This window comes from Sus scrofa, chromosome 6 (genome assembly GCF_054392235.1).
Source record: "Sus scrofa isolate SSC_HxYL_T2T_F1_AM1 chromosome 6, Sscrofa_HxYL_maternal_Yorkshire_Landrace_v2.0, whole genome shotgun sequence".
Classification (NCBI taxonomy): domain Eukaryota; kingdom Metazoa; phylum Chordata; class Mammalia; order Artiodactyla; family Suidae; genus Sus; species Sus scrofa.
Genome location: NC_139388.1, coordinates 56,460,310 through 56,481,112, shown reverse-complemented (window position 1 = coordinate 56,481,112; position 20,803 = coordinate 56,460,310). Strand labels below are relative to the sequence as shown.

General features: G+C 48.5%; 1 long non-coding RNA gene across 1 annotated transcript; it reads right to left on the bottom strand.

Annotated features, from left to right (window-relative positions):
* Positions 1–6,789: 6,789 nt before the first annotated feature.
* On the bottom strand, positions 6,790–16,539 carry LOC146402397 (uncharacterized). The gene is made up of 3 exons (XR_014806413.1): positions 16,402–16,539; positions 8,755–8,794; positions 6,790–7,022 (listed from the first exon to the last, which is right to left on the bottom strand). It is a non-coding gene; the product is annotated as an uncharacterized LOC146402397 (long non-coding RNA).
* Positions 16,540–20,803: the final 4,264 nt, after the last annotated feature.

The window sequence follows — 20,803 nt, the reverse complement described above, 5'->3', positions numbered from 1 at the left end:
GATCCAAATGTCACCTCCTCTAAGAAGCCTCACCAGACTCCACCTGAGTGCAGGAGTTTTCCCCTCACACACATTCACAAAAATCACATTGGCTTATTAGTGTATCCGTTAGCATCAGTGCATAACAAACAAATTACTCCCCAGAGTAATTTAAAGATAGTGCTTACACTATCCAAAGGTGTATTCCCCCATTAGGGACAAAGCAAGGCCCTCAAAAGTAGTCACCGTCCCTATTCGTTCACCATCAGATTCCCCAGAGCCTAGACAGTGTTCACCAGAGAGGGACAGTGGATCACTCTTTGCTGAATGAATAAGTGACTGTGTCCACTGACTATCCTGCGTGGGAAATGGAGTGGGCCACCGGGACGACCACTGTAACGCTGAAGCCAGAGAGCGAGGTGCTCTCTTAAAAAATAAATAAATAAGAAGAAAGAGGGTTGTGAGAACAAAGCCGGAACAAAGGCATGCTTAGTCTTCAGTGTAGACAGGTAAACAGTAAACACTGCATCAGAGACTCCTGCCCTCCCGTGCCTTGGAGGGAGATGTTCCCCCCACCCAGTGACAGTCAATGAGGCCATTTACTCCAAGTGGCCCTCAGTCCTCTGGGTGGCATTCCTGGGAAACTTGCCCATCTTCACTCTCCCTGCCTCCTCTCTCTAAGCTCAGGTCACGTCAAGGTTGGAGTATTTGCAGCTCAAGTCTGTCTCCCCCCCACCCCCCCCAGCTCCATGTTCATCACACACATACATTTTCAAACATCTCCACTGCTTGTAACAGGCCTTAACCACAAAACATATGCTTTTTTGCCTGGTAGGCTTTCCCAGGGGATTTCTTGAATTCCCTCTCCCCGGTGGTCCAGCTTTAGAAAAACCCATCAGTTGAGAAAAGAGCCAGTGAGAACCACCTTCTAGGACAGCCCCGCAGGGCTGGCTGCAATGCATGCTGGGGCCCAGAGAACGGAGGGGCCAGGGGAAGGGGGGTTGTAATAGCGAAGAGCAAATCTGACTCCATGTTGGAACCCCTTCTTTTACTTTAACCTTTGTATTCGATGGCTTTTGCTACAAGTTAATCACTAAAGGGATGTCACCTGCAGTTTAAAGTATACCTAGCGGCCCATCTCCAGGAGCCCTGCCTCCCATTCCTGAGCATGACGTTAAGTACCTTTGTTTAGCTCACAGGAAACATCCCAACCAGGCCCACCTGTGAAGGACTGCAGGCAGGAAGCAATCAACACAGCCCCTCTGGGGTCTGCCTGGAACCTGGAAATAAATTGCAGCAGCTTAAGCTTTTTTCCTTTACCTCCTCATCTCCCCCTCTTTACTCTGTAATAAAAGAAACCAGCACCCGCCCTGGGCATGATGGTTCTACGCTAGTCCACCTTCTGGGTTTGCTGCCTTTTGTTTCCAAATAAAGTCACTATTCTTTGTCCCCAAAGTTCATTTCTCTCTCTTTTTTTTGGGGGGGGGGGTTGCTGCAGTATGTGGAAGTTCCCCAGCCAGGGAACAAACCCAAGCCACAGCAGTGACTCAAGATGCTGGAGTGATAACACCAGATCCTTAACCCACTGCACCACAAGGGAACTCCAACAATTCATCTCTTGCTGTATTAGTCTGTTGTGCAGTGACCAGTACGAACTTGGACTTGGTAACAAGGTGAACGCATGGATGGAGCTGAGCCCTTGAATATGCCTCGGGGGGGGTCTTGTAATTATTATCTTTACTATAATCATTATCATATTCATATAATGTAAAATGTCTGTTATTATGATTATTGAGCAAGGTTCTAGCACTGTTTATACAGCAGTGAACAAAACAGACAAAATCCATGAGCCTTGCAGACAGACTAAAGGCTTTCCGGACAAGGAAAACAGTCAGTGCAAAGGCCCAGGGGCTGGAGATCGTGAGATGTTTGAAGAGCAGCAAGGCGGCCCGTGCAGCTGGTGCAGAGTGAGGGAGGGGGAGAGGGTGGGAGATGTGATCAGAGAGGGAATGGGGTCTTAGCAGCACTTGGCTTTTTCTCCAGAGGAACATGGGAGACACTGAGGGGTTCTGAGCAGAGGTGTGATCTGATCTGAATTTAACCCTCAAAAAGGCACATGGGGAGTTCCCGTTGTGGCCCAGCAGTAACAAACCTGACTAGTATCCATGAGGATGCAGGTTTGATTCCTGGCCTCACTCAGTGGGTTAAGGATCTGGTGTTGCTGTGAGCTGTGGTGTAGGTCAGCAGCAACAGCTCCGATTCGACCCCCAGCCTGGGAACTTCCATAACCCTCAAGTGCGGCCCTAAAACCCAAAAAAAAAACCACATCCAGTTTGCAAGAAAGCCAAAATTCGAACCTATATCTGTCTGCCTTGCTGTTCCCTGATGGGGGACTTGGACCCCAAGCAAGGGTCACCAGGCCAGCCTGATGAGCCCAGCTCTGGAACTGAGCCTTGAGCAGGGCTGGTCCTGGCAGAGTCTGCCAGGTGCCCTCAGCAGAGACTTCCCTCTGTTCCATCAGCCGCCAGCCAGAGACCAAACCTCATGGCCAGTCCTGAGGTATATGATTATCCAAGAGCAGCTTAGGGGAGGGGCTGGAATTTATCTTTCTTGCTCAGTCTGGATTCCTCCACTCACTTTGAGTCTTTCTGGACACTCTTTGAGTCTTTCTGGACACTCTTAGTGCCGTGGGCTTCTCTCTGCAAAGCCTTGGTCACTCTTTTTATTTTTTGGCCATCCTGAGGCATTTGGAGTTCCAGACCAGGGATCAGATCCGAGCTTAGTTGGGAGCTGAGCCACAGCTGTGGCAATGCCAGATCCTTTAACCCACTGTACAGGGCCGGGATCGAACCTGTGTTCCAGCACTCCCAAGAGGCTGCTGATCCCATTGTGTCACAATGGGAATTCCAACCTTGGTCACTCTTGACCTGGATCACAAATCCTGGTCCTTCAGGTCTCAACCTCCTCCAGGAAGCCCTCCCTGACTGCCCAGTCTGGGGCGAGCACCCCCTTGAAGCTCCGTCGTCCCACCTCTGCCCACTCTGGGCCATCCCTGCCTAGAAATTGGTCTATCTCCCCCACTGGATTGTGAACCCTGGGAGGGCAGGGCTGGGACTGTCATTGGTCACCTCTGTGTCCCCAATACAGGCCAGACACAGAGGAAGGGCCCGGGGAATATTTTTATTGGATAGATTTGCCACACATTCTCCAAAGACACTAATGTAAGAAGGGAGAAAATTTAAGGTGATGCGAGAACTTGGGTCAGGCTCGGGTTCAAGCCCAGACCCCATGACCTGAGAGCTGGGAAACTTTAAGCCTGTCACTCCATCTCTTCACTCCATCTCTCTGAGCCTCAGCTTCTCTGTCTGCAAAATGGGGTGTTGGGAGGATGCTGGAGATGATGCATGTGAATCATGGGGCCAGGCACAGAGAACTTGTGCGGCACACGCCAGCTTTCATCACTATCAACATCCAAGATGGGGACATGAATGAGTTTTCCCAGCAAGCACTTATTTTACCTTTCCTGGTTTTTTTTAGGGCTGCACCCACAGCATATGGAGGTTCCCAGGCTAGGGGTCTAATCGGAGCTACAGACGCCAGCCAATGCCACAGCCACAGCAACGCAGGATCCGAGCCGCGTCTGCGAACTACACCACAGCTCATGACACCACAGCTCACTGCTACGCCGGATCCTTCACCCACTGAACGAGGCCAGGGATCGAACCTGCAATCTCACAGTTCCCAGTCGGATTCATTTCTGCTGCACCAAGACGGGAACTCCTATTTTATCTTTTCCAAATTGATGGGGGACGGGGGGGAGAAGCACATATGAATAAGCATTTTTTAAAATTTGAAGTATAGTTGATTTACAATGTTGTGTTAATTTCTGCTGTACAGCAAAGTGATTCAGTTATGTACACACACACACACACGCACGCACGCTCTTTTAAAATATTCTTTCGCATTATATTTATCATAGGACATTGAACACAGTTCCCTGTGCGGTAGAGTCGGAATGTATCGTTTACCTGCTCCGTGCACAACAGCTTACACCGCCTGACCCCAACCTCCCACTCCGTTCCTAAGAGTCAGCATTTTAATCTGATTATAGACACCAAAAGAGAGCAGTATCTATCTATTAGGGAAGAAAATACTGAAAAGAGGACACGAAAAATCTCCCACAAATTCACGTTGCGTGGAGAACCTCGTTACCACGTTGTGAAAGGTAAGGGCTCCACTCTCATCCAAGGGTAAAATGGACACAAGTCAAATGTTCTGTTTCACTCATCAAAGAATTCCGTGATTGTACGACCAGTTCAAAAGGAAAAAGCCGGAGTTCCTGTCATGGCTTAGTGGCAACAAATCGGACTAGCATCCATGAAGACACAGGTTCCATCCCTGGCCTCGCCCAGTGGTTTAAGGATCCGGCGTGGCCGTGAGCTGTGGTGTAAGTGGCAGATGCGGCTCGGATCTGGCGTTGCTGTAGCTCCGGAGTAAGCTGGCGGCTACAGCTCCAATTCGACCCCTCGCCTGGGAACCTCCACATGCCATGGGTCTGGCCCTAGAAAGACAAAAAAAAAAAAAAAAAAAGTAAAGAAAAAGCCCCAGGGCAGACACACAGGTAGGCCATTAGGGAGGCTAAAATGAATTTCCTTCATATACAGAAAACTGGTTCTTGCGCAGTGGGAGAAGGAAATAGCACATCCACCAGACAACCTTCCCTTGCATGTCTATGGACAACGGTCTGCACTGTTTTGTTATCTGCCGTTTGCAGAGGTGTAAAGAGGTCACAGATTCAGAGACCCCATGGAACTGGGAAACTCAAGAAAGGGCGCCAGACACCGCAAATTTTTCAGCCAAGACACCAGTCAGCTTTTTAGCACATCTCAAGGCCTTTCCGGTTTTTTTTTGTTGTTGTTGTTGTTTTGTTTGTTTGTTTGTTTGTTTTTTGTCTCTTTGCTATTTCTTTGGGCCGCTCCCGCGGCATATGGAGGTTCCCAGGCTAGGGGTCGAATAGGAGCTGTACCCACCGGCCTACGCCAGAGCCACAGCAACGCAGGATCCGAGCCGCGTCTGCAGCCTACACCACAGCTCACGGCAACGCCGGATCGTTAACCCACTGAGCAAGGGCAGGGACCGAACCCGCAACCTCATGGTTCCTAGTCGGATTCGTTAACCACTGCGCCACAACGGGAACTCCCGTTTTTCCCCACAAAAACAACAGAGTATAAAATATCTGGGAGTTCCTCCACGGCTCAGTGGTTTAAGGATCCAGTGCTCTCACTGCTGTGGCTCTGATTACAGCTGTGGTGCAGGTTTGATCTCTGGTCTGGGAACTTCCTCATGCCACCAGTGTGGCCAAAAAAAAAAAAAAAAAAAAAAAAAAAAAAAAAAAAAAAGAAGCAAGCAAGGAAGAAGGAAAGAAAGAAAAAGAAAAGGGGAAACCACACAAAATACCTGAATTCATCTCGTGTGTTGAAGCTTTACTTTCTACAGTGTATGTGTGTGGTGTGTGCACCCACGCGTCCTGGGTCACAGTAAAACGTGTTTCTTACCATGGACGGTGGTCACTGGCCTGCGGTGGCCATGGCCGTGGGTTAATGGGCTGCTCCCTCATGGATGGATTTGTTGGGGGGGGGTTGCCGACTGTTTTTCAATTTCAAACCAAGAGCGGGGGACGCGTTGGTGGGTGGTTTTCACGTTGCTTGGATCCAGATGTGACTTCTCAACTTGTTTGACACGAGGCTGCTCTTTCAAAGACCTAGGGTGTGTCTGCGTGTCCGTTTTCATCCTACAGAACAGGAACCTAAGCTACAGCCTCAATGCATCCACACCACAGACCTGGCAACTCGATCCCCTCCTGGGGCCTTTCCAAGCTCTCTCTCCCTCTCTCTCTCTCTCCCTACCTCCCTCGCTCTTTCTCTCCCTTTCTAGAAATAACCAACAAAGCCCAGGATCACTTAGAAGGGGGAGAGAGGTGCTCTTCTCTGCGCTGGGGTTCGGGTTGCGCCCCCCAGCTGCAGACCCTGAACTTTCTCTCGAGAAGGAAAAAAAAAAAAATCCACAGCTGTCTGCACTCTCTACAGCAAAGACACAAAGTTCCAAGGGAGGAAATGTGGCCAGGAAACTGAGAGGCCCCGTGTCCTTTTTCTTAATTTATTTTTCCTAAAAGACAGCCACACAGCAAAATAATCCGTATGGGAACATTGCATTAATATCATGTTCAAAAACAGTCCACTCTACAGCTGTCAAGAGATGCATAATTTGGTTATAAACTTACATATCTATAGAAAAGCAAAGACGCGTTTATCACAAAAGGGGGTATTATTTACCATGGTGGGGGGAGGAGTTTGTGGGACACATGATGGATCGTATTATCACAGTTTGTTACCTTTATTTGTTAAATGGTGTCTGGGGCATATTTCAGTACGCATGCTACATATTCCATGACCTTTAAACATGTCTTTTATTGTCTTTTGTCCTTTGGGGGGGGCATACCCATGGCATATGGAGGTTCCCAGGCCAGGGGATGAATTGGAGCCATAGCCACTGACATACGACTCAGCTACAGCAACATGGGATCCGAGCCATGTCTGTGACCTACCTACACCACAGCTCACGGCAACGCCAGATCATTAACCCACTGAGCTAGGCCAGGGACTGAACCTATGTCCTGCTGGGTAGTAGTCAGTATTATTACCACTGAGCCACAATGGGAACTCCCACTGGTCGAGTTCTTAACCTGCTGAACCACAACGGGAACTCGTAAACATGTTTTTTAAAGGCAGTAACTCATTCAGGGTACAGCAGTGAAGTACATGTTATGTCTATTTTCTAGAATGTTCCACAGATGAAAATCTGAAGCCAGCAGTACAAGTGTGTGTTTAAAAAAACACTTGTAAACCAAATGCGCAAAACCAGGGAGGGTAGACTTGTTTATGTCGCTGAGGTGATCATGTTTCTTCCTGGTGTCTGGAAAGTGTTTCGTGGTGAGAATAATCCTAGTTGGTGATTAATGCTGCCTTTTTGTCTGAAGACCGTAACTAAAGGAAAAACCAGAGAGAGAGAATGAAATATTTAATTTTTCTGAAAGATGTATATTGCTGTCTTTGAATTCTAAATTATGTTTAGCTTTGCCAAAGTTTGTAAATCTCTACTCGAAGACAGCAACATGGCAGAAAGACAACTGGTAAACCACATTTGATGAACAGTATGAAGAGAAAGAGATCATACCTTGTGGGCTTGGGAGATATCATGTGGTGGGAACAAAAATCACGTGTACTTGGGTGGAGAGAAAAAGAAATTTTCCTATACTGTTGTGGGAATATAAATTGGTATAGCCTTTATGGTGAATAGTATAGAGGTTCCTTAAAAAACTAAAACTAGAGTCACCATATGATCCTGCAACCCCACTCCTGGGCATATATCCAGAGCAAACTCTAATTCAAAAAGATACATGCACCCCAGTGTTCATAGCAGCACTCTTTACAACAGCCAAGACACGGAAGCCACTTAAGTGTTCATTGACAGAGGACTAAATAAAGAAGTGGTACATAGAGTCAAAGGAATATTACTCAGCCATAAAAAAAGAATGAAATAATGCCATTTGTAGCAACATGGATAGACCTAGACATTAACATAAATGGGAGTTCCCGTCGTGGCGCAGTGGTTAACGAATCCGACTAGGAACCATGAGGTTGCGGGTTCGATCCCTGCCCTTGCTCAGTGGGTTAACGATCCGGCATTGCCGTGAGCTGTGGTGTAGGTTGCAGACGCGGCTCGGATCCCGGTTGCTGTGGCTCTGGCGTAGGCCAGTGGCTACAGCTCTGATTCGACCCCTAGCCTGGGAACCTCCATATGCCGCGGGAGCGGCCCAAAGAAATAGCAAAAAAAAAAGACAAAAAACAAAACAAAACAAACAAAAAAAACATACTAAACGAAGTAATTCAGACAAAGACAAATATCATATGATATCAATTACATGCGGAATCTAAAAAGGATATAAAAAGGATATAAGCGAACTTCTTTACAAAGCAGAAATAGACTCAGACACAGAAAACAAAGTTATGGAGTTCCTGTCTTGGCTCAGCAGAAACAAATCTGACTAGCATCCAGGACACAGGTTTTTTTTGTTTTGTTTTTTTTGTTTTTTGTCTTTTTGCTATTTCTTTGGGCTGCTCCCATGGCATATGGAGGTTCCCAGGCTAGGGGTCGAATCGGAGCTGTAGCCGCTAGCCTACGCCACAGCCACAGCAACGCGGGATCCGAGCCGCGTCTGCAACCTACACCACAGCTCACGGCAACGCCGGATCGTTAACCCACTGAGCAAGGGCAGGGACCTAACCCGCAACCTCATGGTTCCTAGTCGGATTCGTTAACCACTGCGCCACGACGGGAACTCCCAGAACGCAGGTTTGATCCCTGACGCTGCTCAGTGGATTAAGGATCTGGCGTTGCCGTGAGCTGGGGTATAGGTCACAGATGCAGCTCCGATTTACAAGCTGGCATTGTAGCTCCGATTCAACCCCTAGCCTGGGAACCTCCATATGTGGAGGGTGCGGCCATAAAAAGAAAAAAGAAAAAAGAAAGAAAGAAAGAAAGAAAGAAAGAAAGAAAGAAAGAAAGAAAGAAAGAAAGAAAGAAAGAAAGAAAGAAAGAAAGAAAACAAAGTTATGGTTACCAGAGTGGAAAGTGGGGAGGGAGGGAGATAAATTAGGAGTTTGGGATTAACATACACACTACTGTGTATAAAACAGATAAAACACAAAGACCTACCAGATAGCACAAGGGACTATATTCAGTATCTTGTAATAACCTATAATGGAAAAATATAGGCATATATAAGTATACATATATAATGAATCACTGTGCTCTACACCTGAAGCTAATGCAACACTGTAAGTTAACTATATTTCAATTTAAAAAATGATTTTAAAAAACACATATATTTAAGCCCTAAATGCAAGGAACTGGGTTATAGAAGCCATTAGGACAGAGGGGTCATGACAACGTGAAGCGTACATCTGACCCACGCCTGAAAGAGATTTTATTCCAGCGGAAATAAGGTTTATGCAGGAATGAGGCTGCCCTCCAGGGCCACCCACTCACACACCAGGAAGGTTTTCAGCTTAAGACATTGAAGGGAAAAATGAATCATTTGTACATCTTTTTTCTTTCCTGGCTAGTGCTGGGGTTTCCATTAAAATGCTCCATGGCCATCTCATCCTACTCAGTCCCTTGTTTTTGCCCAACCTCACCCCCATGCCGGTTATATAGACATTTTTTCCCCCTCGGGGCCGCATCCCTGGCATACGTTAGTTTCCAGGCTAGGAGTCCAATTGGAGCTACGCCACAGCCGCAGCAACGCTGGATCCGAGCCGCGTCTGCGACCTACACCACAGCTCATGGCAACGCTGAGATCCTTAACCCGCTGAGCAAGGCCAGGGATCAAACCCGCATCTTCATCGATGCTAGTCGGGTTCGCTAACCGCTGAGCCGCGAGAGGAACTGGAGTGCCTTTTAAAACATAACAGTATGGGGCTCCTCCCTCAGACTTTCTGATTCTGTACGTCCAGGCTGGGCCCTAGAATATATGTTTCTAAGTTGACACTGCTGGTCTCAGGATCTAACTTTGAAAGCTGCTGTCCCGCAGAAAAGGTTCCCTTCCTGCAACCTGGCCTTCGAAAAACAGGCGGAGCTTTGGAGCTTAAGACGGAGGGCCAGAGCCTGCACACCTCCAGAATCCAGGGGCCGCCATCACGCTCCCACAATTTTAATAGCCGGTCCTGGAGCGCCTCCTGGTGGAGACCGTGGGCGCACCCTGAGAGCCACGGCTGTCTCGACTTTAACCAGCGGTCTTGGAGCGCCATCTGGTGGATAAATGCGGCACGGCAACGTGCCTGAGTTATTACCTCCGCAGGCCTGGAGGTTGGGGGACGGAACTTGCTGTGTGAAGGGCGGGGCCTGCAATGTAAAAGGCGGGAACTTGGGGGCACCCGGTTTGGGGGAACCGGTTGGAGGGAAAAGGTTATTGTTTTCTGTTCCTGGAGACTTGGCTTCTCCCTCTGGGCCGTTGTACAGCCAAGTCACATCCCAGGGAGTCCTAGGGTTTAATCTGGTCCAGGGGTGGGAGAGCGCCTCCTCGTGGTCCCAAGGGGACGGGGAGCACGCGCCCTGCCGGTTTGCACGCCTCAACTCCATCCCACCCTAAGGACCTCTGCACGTTTGCAATCTAAACTCCAGTCTCGTGGAATCCAATTAGTCACCCCCGTGAAGGAATGTGGCCTCTTTGGGAGACCTTGTCTCCCCTACGTCCAACCTGGAGTCCTGGCACTGGAGGGGTCAAGGGTTACACGTGAATAAACCCGGATCATCACAGCCCTGGCTCAGGGGCTTTTGCACCGGCGGCCGTTCCTGCCTCCTGTGTGGGCTCCCTTGGGCATCCACTGGCCTCCACCCTCCCTTCCTTTGGGCCTTTACTCAGAAGCCACCTTAACTAGGTGATAACCCTCTCCCACCCCGACCTCCTCCGACCCCTGCCCTCCACCGGCAGTAGCTTGTACTTGTCTAGGAAGCTTATGACCCTGCCATGTCTTTGGTGACCCACATACTCCCTCGGGCCCTTCCTGGTCCTGCTCGGGGGCCCGGGGCAGCTCCAGGTTTCCAGGTGGGGTAACCTGGGCTGGGGCAGCAGGACTTCCCCTGAGCGGGAGCAGCAGATGCATTCCCGATCTTTGGTCAATCTGACCTTCCCATTTTTGAACTTCACCTGCAATACCCGTGTCACCAATGCCCTATATTAACCCCCCTGACAAACAGTGCGCTGTTTAGAAACACGGGTGCCAAATGACAATCAGAGCTCTGAAAGTGGGGATAGGCTGGGAGGGTTAGTTTTGATAGGGAGGTCAGAAATGTGACCTTTGAAGAAAGACCCACATGAAGAACAGAGCCCTGCAAACATCCTGAGGAAGGACACCCTAAGCAGCAGAAACAGCAAGTGCAAAGGCCCTGAGGCAGGAATATATATGCCTGGCATGTTCCCTGAACAGGAAGGAAAACAGCAAGGCTGAAACCACCTGAGTGGTGGACCGTGAGGTAGAGAAGGGACATGGGGACCGAGTAGACCAATGCCATCCAAGAGAACTTTCCGTGGTGATGGAAATGTCTTTTTTTTTTTTTTTTTTTTTTTTGTCTTTTTGCCATTTCTTGGGTGGGCCACTTCTGCAGCATATGGAGGTTCCCAGGCTAGGGGTCGAATCGGAGCTGTAGCCACCGGCCTACGCCAGAGCCACAGCAACGCGGGATCCGAGCCATGTCTGCAACCTACACCACAGCTCACAGCAACGCTGGATCGTTAACCCACTGAGCAAGGGCAGGGATCGAACCCGCAACCTCACAGTTCCTAGTCAGATTCGTTAACCACTGAGCCACGACGGGAACTCTGGAAATGTCCTATTTTGCACTGGTATGGTAGCCATAGGCCATGTGTGGCTCCTGTAAGGCAGCAGGTGTGGCTGAGGAATGTTCATTCTTTTTTAATTTTAATTACATTTAAATTTTATTTATTTATTTATTTTTTGGTCTTTTTAGAGCCACACTGCAGGATATGGAGTTTCCCAGGTTAGGGGTCAAATCGGAGCTGTAGCCGCTGGCCTGCACCACAGACACAGCAACGCGGGATCCGAGCCACATCTTCGACCTACACCACAGCTCACTGCAAAGCCAGATCCTTAACCCACTGAGCGAGGCCAGGGCTGGAACCTGCATCCTGACGGATGTTAGACAGCTTCGTTTCCACTGAACTCCTAATCGCATTTAAATTTAGACTGCCCCTTGTGGCCGCTGGTTACCCTATTGGACAGAGCAGGTCTAGACCACTATAAGAACTTTGATTTTGGACATAATTGACATAGGAAGTCATTAGAGGGTTAGAGGAAAGGAGTGACTGGTTGAGACCTGACTCCTTGGTCAAACCAAGCCATAAGGCCAGCGCAGGAGGCAAAACAGACTCTACCTGTTGGTGGGAAATGTACCAGGCACAGGCAGGGGGAGTTGACTGTGGCTGTTTTGGAGACAATTCTCCACGCTGCGCCCTCTGGCGGCGGCTGGTGGGGACGACACCCCAGTGGGTTTGTCCCGCTCCAGGTGGACATTGCTGACTCTGCCCTCGGACCCCAGCGTGAGCATCTGCCCTTATTAAATTGTGAGAAGATGTAGGCTTGAATTAGAATCTGTGGAGATAAGCGTTCTTATTACAGCCCACAGCTGTAAGGTCATTCTAAGAAAATTTGGAAGAGTCTTCTGTGAACCATGGTCATTTTGACAACTTTTTTCATAGACAGCTGGTAACCAAAGGCTATCATGGAGTCAAAAGATGGCCTGAAAAGGTGGATTTGTTTTAAGAGTCCACTGTCAGAGATCCCGTCGTGGCTCGGCGGGTTAAGAACCCAACTAGTATCTATGAGGTTTGATCCCTGGCCTCGATCAGTGGGTTGAGAAACAGGCATTGCAGCAAGCCGCAGCATAGACCACAGATATGGCTTGGATCTGGCATGTGGCTGTGGCCAAGCCTGGAAGCTGCAGCTCCAATTCAACCCCTAGCCTGGGAACTTCCATATGCAGGTGTGAGCCTAAAAAGACAAACAAAACAGAACAAAACGGAAAAAAAAAAAAAAAAAAAAAAAGGTCCTCTGTCAAGTCCATTCACCTACAAATTCATGATTTTTTGTTACTGTGACACTCTAATCAAATTATGATTACCAAGGCATTTAAGGTTTGTTTGGTTGTTATTTTGGCTGAGGTTGCAGTGGCTTGATGTGGTATCTCAGTTCCCAGTCCAGAGACTGAACCTGGGCCACAGCGGTGAAAGCACCGAATCCCAACCACTAGACTATCAGAGAACTCGCCATTTTAAGGTGCGGAGTTTTTTTTATTTTTTTCCTGCTACTTTTTAGGGCCGCACCAGCATATAGAGATTCCCAGGCAAAGAATCCAATCAAAACCACAGCTACTGGCCTACATCACAGTCACAGCAACAGGGGACCCGAGCCATGGCTGCAACCTACACCACAGCTCACGGCAACAACAGATCCTTAACCCACTGAGTGAGGCGAGGGATTGAACCTGCATCCTCAGAGATACTAGTCAGATTGTGTCCGCTGCACCACAGTAGGAACCCTGCCATTTTATGTTTTGAAGAGAGAAAACAGGAAGGTATTTGCTATCTGAAGCCAGAGGTGAAAAATAGAGCTGAATTTCTTCAGGGTTGGCAGACTGGTGTTACGAAGCGTATTCCACAACAGAAAAATGAGAATGACTGTGGGACCTTTAGCTCCACCCAGACAAAACAGGACTGCAAGTGCCTCTCCAGAGGGCAGTCTCTCCAGTTTTCCCCAGAAGACATGCCAGAAAGTGTTCACCAGAAGACAGAGAAGGGGACTTACAAGCTGCAGTGTGCCTCAGCACAGACTGGGAAGTCTGACCAAGTCAGAACAGATGGTTTGTCACTTGAATCTCCAAATACTTTTTATAGCTATTTTGGAGCAGTGATGTTGGGCCACTCTTGCTGTCTTAGATTTATTTTTTCATCCTTATTCATCACTCCAGCTACCATGTGCTATTTTTTAATGTTCGGGTTGGTTTCATTTTTAATTTTATGAACTGCATGCATCCCCGCTCCCTCCTATTTAATATTTATATCCAAGCATGTGTGTGAAAACAGCATGCGATGCAGTGGGTTTTTTCAATCTAAAAATAATCCATAAAGGAAGTGCCTTGTGGCACAGCAGGTTAAGGATCTGGTGTTGTCACTGCTGCGGCTCAGGTTTGATCCCTGGTCTGGGAATTTCTATATGCAGTGGGCACAGCCAAAAAACAAAAAAGTAATACATGCTCACTGAAAGAATTTGGATAAAGTCACATACACCATCAACTAGGATCCTTTAACCAAAAAACAATCCCTATTGTTACTTGGTTGTATACTTATAACCTCTGTTACATAAATATGATACAGAAATAGATGTAAATGAGCATATGCAGGAGTTCCCAATGTGGCAAAGTGGGTTAAGAATCAACCACAGTAGCCCAGGTCTTTGCAGAAGCGCAGGTTTGATCCCTGGTCTGGTGCAGTGGGTTAAGGATCCAACGTTGCCACAGCTGTGGCTCAGATTCCATCCCTGGCCTGGGCACTTCCATGTGCTGCTGGTGTGGCCATATAAAAATAATAATGATATACATATGGGTATAAATGAAGGAAAGGATGTAGATATAGATTTGGCTATAGATAAGGGTCTGGTTGAAGATATGGCTATAGACATATAGACATATACACCACAGTGAGGTGAATGGCAACCCCCCAAAGAAATGTCTACATCCCAACCCAACCCCTGGAATCTGTGATTGCGACTTCATTTGGAAAAAAGATCTTTACCAATGTAATTAAGGATCTCAGGAGGAGTTCCCTGGTGGCCTAGTGGTTAAGGATCCAGCTTTGTCACTGCTGTGGCATGGGTTCAATCTCTGACCCAGGAACTCGCACATGGCAGCCGCTCTGCCAAATAAACAGACTGAAAAAACCCCTCAAGATGACTGTCATCCTGAGATAAGCAACAGGACCCACTGTACAGCCCAGGGAACTACATGCAATATGCTCCACAGCAAGGGTTTCTGGAAAATCCCAAACATCTGAAAGGAAATTTTTTTAAGCCGCACCTGCAGCACGTGGATGTTTCAGAGCCAGGGATTGAACCCACACCACTGCAGCAACCCCAGCTGCTACAGTGATAACTCCTGATCTTTAACCCACTGCATCACCAGGGAACTGCTGAAATTCTTTTCTTTAATGGCCTCAGCAAGCCTGCTCTTTTCTAGTTTCCAGATAATCATTTTGCCCCCAAAGAATGTAAAAACAAAACTCGTTCCCAGACCATCTGCAGGGGCTCCTCTCTCATCTTTCTCGTATAAATCCTGCTGGGCCTTTAAGCACTGACAGCAGTCCAAGGCTGTCCCCTACCCTGCACATGAGGACACGACGTGCCAACAGTGAACCTGTATCTTCACATTAGATTCAGGGCTTTGGAGCCCAGGAAAGAGGAGGGAGCTAGAAAGGGCTGAGGGAGGGAGGGCTGGGCCCACACGGAAGGTCTGGAGGGAGACTGCTATGCCTTTTGGGGAGCCTGCAGCCAGTCTTTGGTTTACCAGCTCCAAAGACAGAAACTGCCCCAAATGAGTTGTGGGGCAGCTCTGGGAAAGAGGTGCCAAGAAAACTTTTATTTTGCTTTTTAGGGCCACACTTGAGGCATATGAAAGTTCCCAGGCTAGGGGTTGAATCTAAACCACAGCTGCCAGCCTATACCACAGCCACAGCAAAGCAGGATCCATCACCTATCTCGCAGCTCACATCAACGCTGGATCCTTAACCCACCGAGCAAGGCCAGGGATCAAACCTGCATCCTCATGGATACTAGTTGGGTTCTTAACCCTGTGAGCCACAACACTAACTCCTGAGAACTCCTTTAAAAACAGGAAGACTGAAGTCTAGATAGGAGGGGACACAGAAAAACATAAACGCCATACACTTTGATTTCAGGCTTTGATTTGAAACTAAATCATGCAAATTAGAAATATGGGCATCCTATACAGATGATAAGGATTAGGGAGGAAAAAAACCAAACACGCGGATCTTCACTGCCCCCTGCTGGAACAGTGCCGTAATGAGTATGGAACACCGGACGTTGGTGGCGCCCCCTAGAGCCTACAGTCACAAAAGCATCTAATGAGAAATCCGGAAAGGACAGATGCTCAGCAAAAACGCTTTGAGAACTGCAGAGCTCTGAGGGACTCATGAGCCTTTATTATCAGCGGCAAGATTGGGAACCATCTGTCCCAAAAAGAGAAGAAAGAGAAAATTACCTAGGAGGGATGAATTCTTAATTATTGAACTGAAATCTTTATGTATTCTGTGCCTCATCGTCATGAAAATTTGTCTATTTTGTTTGCAGAAAAGAGCCAAAGGCTTTCCCCTAAATGTTCTGCTTTTAGCATTAACACCAAAGGCTTTATTATCTCCCATTCAAGAAGCTCTGGGAGTTCCTGTTGTGGCTCGGTGGTAACGAAATCTGACTAGTATCCATGAGGACTCAGGTTCGATCCCTGGCCTCGCCCAGTGGGTTAAGGATCCAATGTGGCCGTGAGCTGTGGTGTAGGTCACAGGCGTGACTTGGATCCTGAGCTGTGACGTAGGCCGGCAGCTACAGCTCCAATTTCAACCCAAGCCTGGGAACCTCCACATGCCATGGGTATGGTTCTAAAAAGACAAAAATAAATAATAAAAGAAGTGGTAGAACCAGAAAAAGCAGCAGCTCTGCCCCTTCCTTGCTGTGTCCTAAGGCAAATTACTCCGACTCTGTGTCGCAGCTTCCTCACCTGTAAAATGGCGACAGTTGTGAGGAGCCCCTGTGTTCAGGCCTGTGAACTGCCTGACACGGAGAGTGCTCAGGATTACTGCAAACTGGTTAAGCGTACGGACTTGAGCCAGCTCGGTGTTCAAATTCCAGTTCTGTTCCTTGCTGGCGGTGAGACCTAAGACGCATAACTTAACCTCTCTGTCCCTCAATTGGCTCATCTGTTAAAAAAAAAAAAAAAAGAAGTGTGCCTATTCATCGTGTTGACATAAGAATTCAATGTTAAAACATGTCAAGTACTTAGAACAGAGCTGGCCCTGTTCTAAGTGACTTTATGAGTCGCCTGAGGTCTCCATTTTATTGGGGAGGAGACAAGCTTACACAGATGCAAGGGTTTCGTTGAAGGCCTCCCCCCAGGACCCAACACAATGTCGGGGACAGAGCCCACAGGTCTGGGCAGACTGTGATCCTACACAAGGACTCTGCGAGCCCAGGGTGGGTGGGTTTCCCCAGCCTCACTGCCTTCCTCCCCACGTCTGCATCCCACTCCAGTACCCGGCATCCACGTTTTTAAAGTGAATGCATTTTCTTTTTTGCAAATGTGGGCTGTTTTTTATTGTGGCAAAATACGCATAATACACAAATGACCATTTAAACCATTTCAAAGTGTATGATTCAAGCGCACCTGGTACATTCATGACATTGTGCAACTTTCGCATCTATTTTGTTCCAAAACTTTCCATCAGCCTTAAAAACCCTCGTATCCATTCAGCAGCCACTCACTCCCGGATCCCTTCCGCCCAGCTCCTGGCAACCATTCATGTTCCTGTCACTATGGGTTTACCTCTTCGGGACTTTTCAGATAAACGGGATGCTACAAGACACGGCCTTTTGTGTCTGGCTTCTTGCCTGAGCATGTTTTCCAGGTTCAAGCTGTAGCACGTATCAGACCTTCATTCCTTCCTAAGGCGGAGTTAATGCAATGCTCCATTGTATGGACAGACCACATTTTTTATCCATTCATGCACTGACCGGCATTTGAGTTGTTGCTGCCATTTGGCTAGAGTGAATCCGCTGGTGTGAACATTCGAGAACTGGTTTGAACACCTGATCTCACCTCTTTGGGGAGGTTACCTCGGGTGGAATTGCCACACGTGGGACTGCGCCTAGGCGGGGTCCCTTCAACCTCGGGAGAAACCACCAGCCCGCACTGCGGCTGCGCCATTTTCCATCCCTACCACCCACAGGGCTCATTTCCCCAAGGCTGCTGGGCTTTAAAGTATACGCTGCAAAGCACAAGGCCCCCCCCAAACCCGACACTACCCCTTTAGCCATTCTGAGATGCGCCCTCCACCCCCCGACCGAGCCAGCCCGCCCCACACCCTCAGGCTTCAACTGCTTCCATCCAAGTTCATGTGCAAATTCCTTGAGCTGGTTCCCCTCACTCTTTGGGCCTCCAGCCCGGTGGTCATGTTAACTCACGTGCACAGACCTGGGGGCGGCGGTGTCCAGCCTGAGTCCTGGCTCACTGTGCGCCTGAGCAGGTGGGGCCTGTTCCTCACCCTCATCAGGCAAATACCAGAAGGGAACCTGAGGGAACCTCCCTGAGACCAGGGCGGGGGAAGGCGTGCCACCTCTGACTCACAGGCCAGAGGCAGTAAAAGAGAAGCCAATGCATCTGATTTCTTAAACATACACCTCTGCATGGCAAGAGCACTACGAAGTCTAAAGACAAAAGACAGACTTGGGTAGGATCTCCGGTGATTTTTTTACCACAATAGTATCTTAAAAAAAAATAAAGGCAGAAAATCATATGCAACATATATCACAAATACAGGGCCTTTTGGGACCTCACTCTGTGCTGTTACAGCTGGAGATCCACAACCAGTCTGATCAGGAAGAAACACCAGACAGACCCCAAATGAACATTCTTGAAAGAAAACGGGGAGTTCCCGTTGTGGCGCAGTGGTTAGCGAATCCGACTAGGAACCATGAGGTTGCGGGTTCGGTCCCTGCCCTTGCTCAGTGGGTTAACGATCCGGTGTTGCCGTGAGCTGTGGTGTAGATTGCAGACGAGGCTCGGATCCCGCTCTGGCGTAGGCTGGTGGCTACAGCTCCGATTTGACCCCTAGCCTGGGAACCTCCATATGCCGCGGGAGCGGCCCAAGAAATAGCAAAAAAAAAAAAAAAAAAAAAAAAAAAGAAAAAGGATGGGGAGAAGGATTGTCTTCTCCACAAATGTCATTATCATAAAAGACAGAGGCCGAGGAAATGTTCCCCATTAGAGACCAAAGAGCCAGGAGAACCAAGGGCAACCCAGGGCATTACTGATTGGCCAACAGATGCAACTGGATACAGTCAGTAGGCTCAAATACAAACAGCACTGCAAGGTTACACTTTCTAGTGGCTGCGTGTGTGATTATATGGGTGCAACTTTTTTTTTTTTGTCTTTTTAGGGCTGTACCCATGACATATGGAGATTCTCAGGCTAAGGGTCAAATCCAAGCTGTAGCCGCCAGCCTACACCACAGCCACAGCAACACCAGATCCCAGCTGTGCCTGCAACCTACACCACAGCTCACAGCAATGCCAGATCCTTAACCTACTGAGCGAGGCCTGGGATCGAACCCGCGTCCTCATGGATGCTAAGTCCGATTTGGTTCTGCTGAGTCATGACGGGAACTTCAATGTACCTTCAATCTTAGGAAAACACACTGAAGCAGGTAAGGACAAAAGATCATGATGTACGCTATGCAACTTACACTCAAATGACCCAGAAAAAGTGTGTGTGTGTATGTGTGTGTGTGCGCGTGTGCATGCAAGCACACACACACACACACACATCCTGATCCAGTGCGAGCAAATGGAATAAAATATTTCGTAATAGGTAAACCCAGATAAATGATACACAGGTGTTCTTTGGAACTTTCTTGCAACTTTTTACGTTTAAAGCTGTTTCCAAACACAAAGTTAAAAAAGAAACAAGAAACTATCACTATTTTTAGAGGCCTGCCAGCAGTATGCAATCCGGAATGGAGTCATCCTTTAAATAAAAAGCCAGTCGTCAAATTAAATGCTAGCTATGGGCCTCTTTCTATAGGAGTGACTGCAGCTCTGAACTTAAAGTTAATTCCAAGCATCTTGGGACCAACCAATAAATTTGCTTTTAATCAGAAATTTAAGTAAATTAGGAGTTCCCATCATGGCTCAGTGGTTAACAAACCCAACTAGCATCCATGAGGACACGGGTTTGATCCCTGGCCTTGTTCAGTGAGTTAAGGCTCTGGTGTTGCTGTGAGCTGTGACGTAGGTTTCAGACATGGCTCGGATCTGGCGTTGCCGTGGCTGTGGTGTAGGCCGGCAGCTACAGCTCTGATTGGACCCCTAGCCTGGGAACCTCCATATGCTGTGGGTGTAGCCCTAAAAAACTGAAAAAAAAAAAAAAGAAAATTTAAGTAAATTATTTAAAAACCTCCTCCGAAAGTGCCGTCTTGGCAAGGCCTTGTGGCCCACAGCATGCTGGGGGATGGTCTAAGCGACCTGTTCAATGGACATGGCGTGGTGGGAGGGATGCATCAGGACTTCCAAGGCCAGGCCCTGAGGTCCTGCGGCTTCTGCCTGGGCCTCTAGGATGCTCCCTCATGGGCCCTGGCTACCGCGCCGTGGGAAGCCCAAGCCACAGTGGAGCTCCAGGGACAGTTCCCAGCCGCAGCCTGCACCAGCCGCCAGGCATGGGAGGGAGCCATCCTGGATGTCCAGCCAGGCCAGCCCCAGAGGCCACCTTCCACAAATGCCCGAGACCTCAAGTGAGAACTGCACAGCCCAGCCCTGTCAACCCACGGAACTGAGACAGACAGACAGACAGATGAGTATGTGTGTTTAAAGCCAGTGGCTTTAGGGTTTGCTGTGCAGTAAAGGAATAACCCTGCCCCAAAAAAGGTGTGGCTGAGGGGGACTTCAGACAGACAGACAGACAGATGAGTATGTGTGTTTAAAGCCAGTGGCTTTAGGGTTTGCTGTGCAGTAAAGGAATAACCCTGCCCCAAAAAAGGTGTGGCTGAGGGGGACTTCCAACCCCTCCTTGATGAGGGTCTTTCTTTTAACCCGGGACCTTGGGCCACTCCAGGCAGCCCGTACTTAGTCGTGATTTATCCCGGAGACCCTGGGCCGCACGGCATCATCCAGTCTCTCTGGAGACACACTGGCTGTCATGTGGGCTGGGCAGCCAATGTGACCAACCCCAGTCAACACCCTGAAAACCAAGGCTCAAGTGGTTCCCTTGCATGTTGTCACACTGTCGTTGGGAGAAACCAGTGTCAGCCGGGTGACTCCACTGGCCAAGACAACCGGAAGCCCACACGTGGTCTCTCTTGCGCTCCACCCTGTGCACCTCTTCTTTTTCTGATTTTAATTTTTTGTCCTTG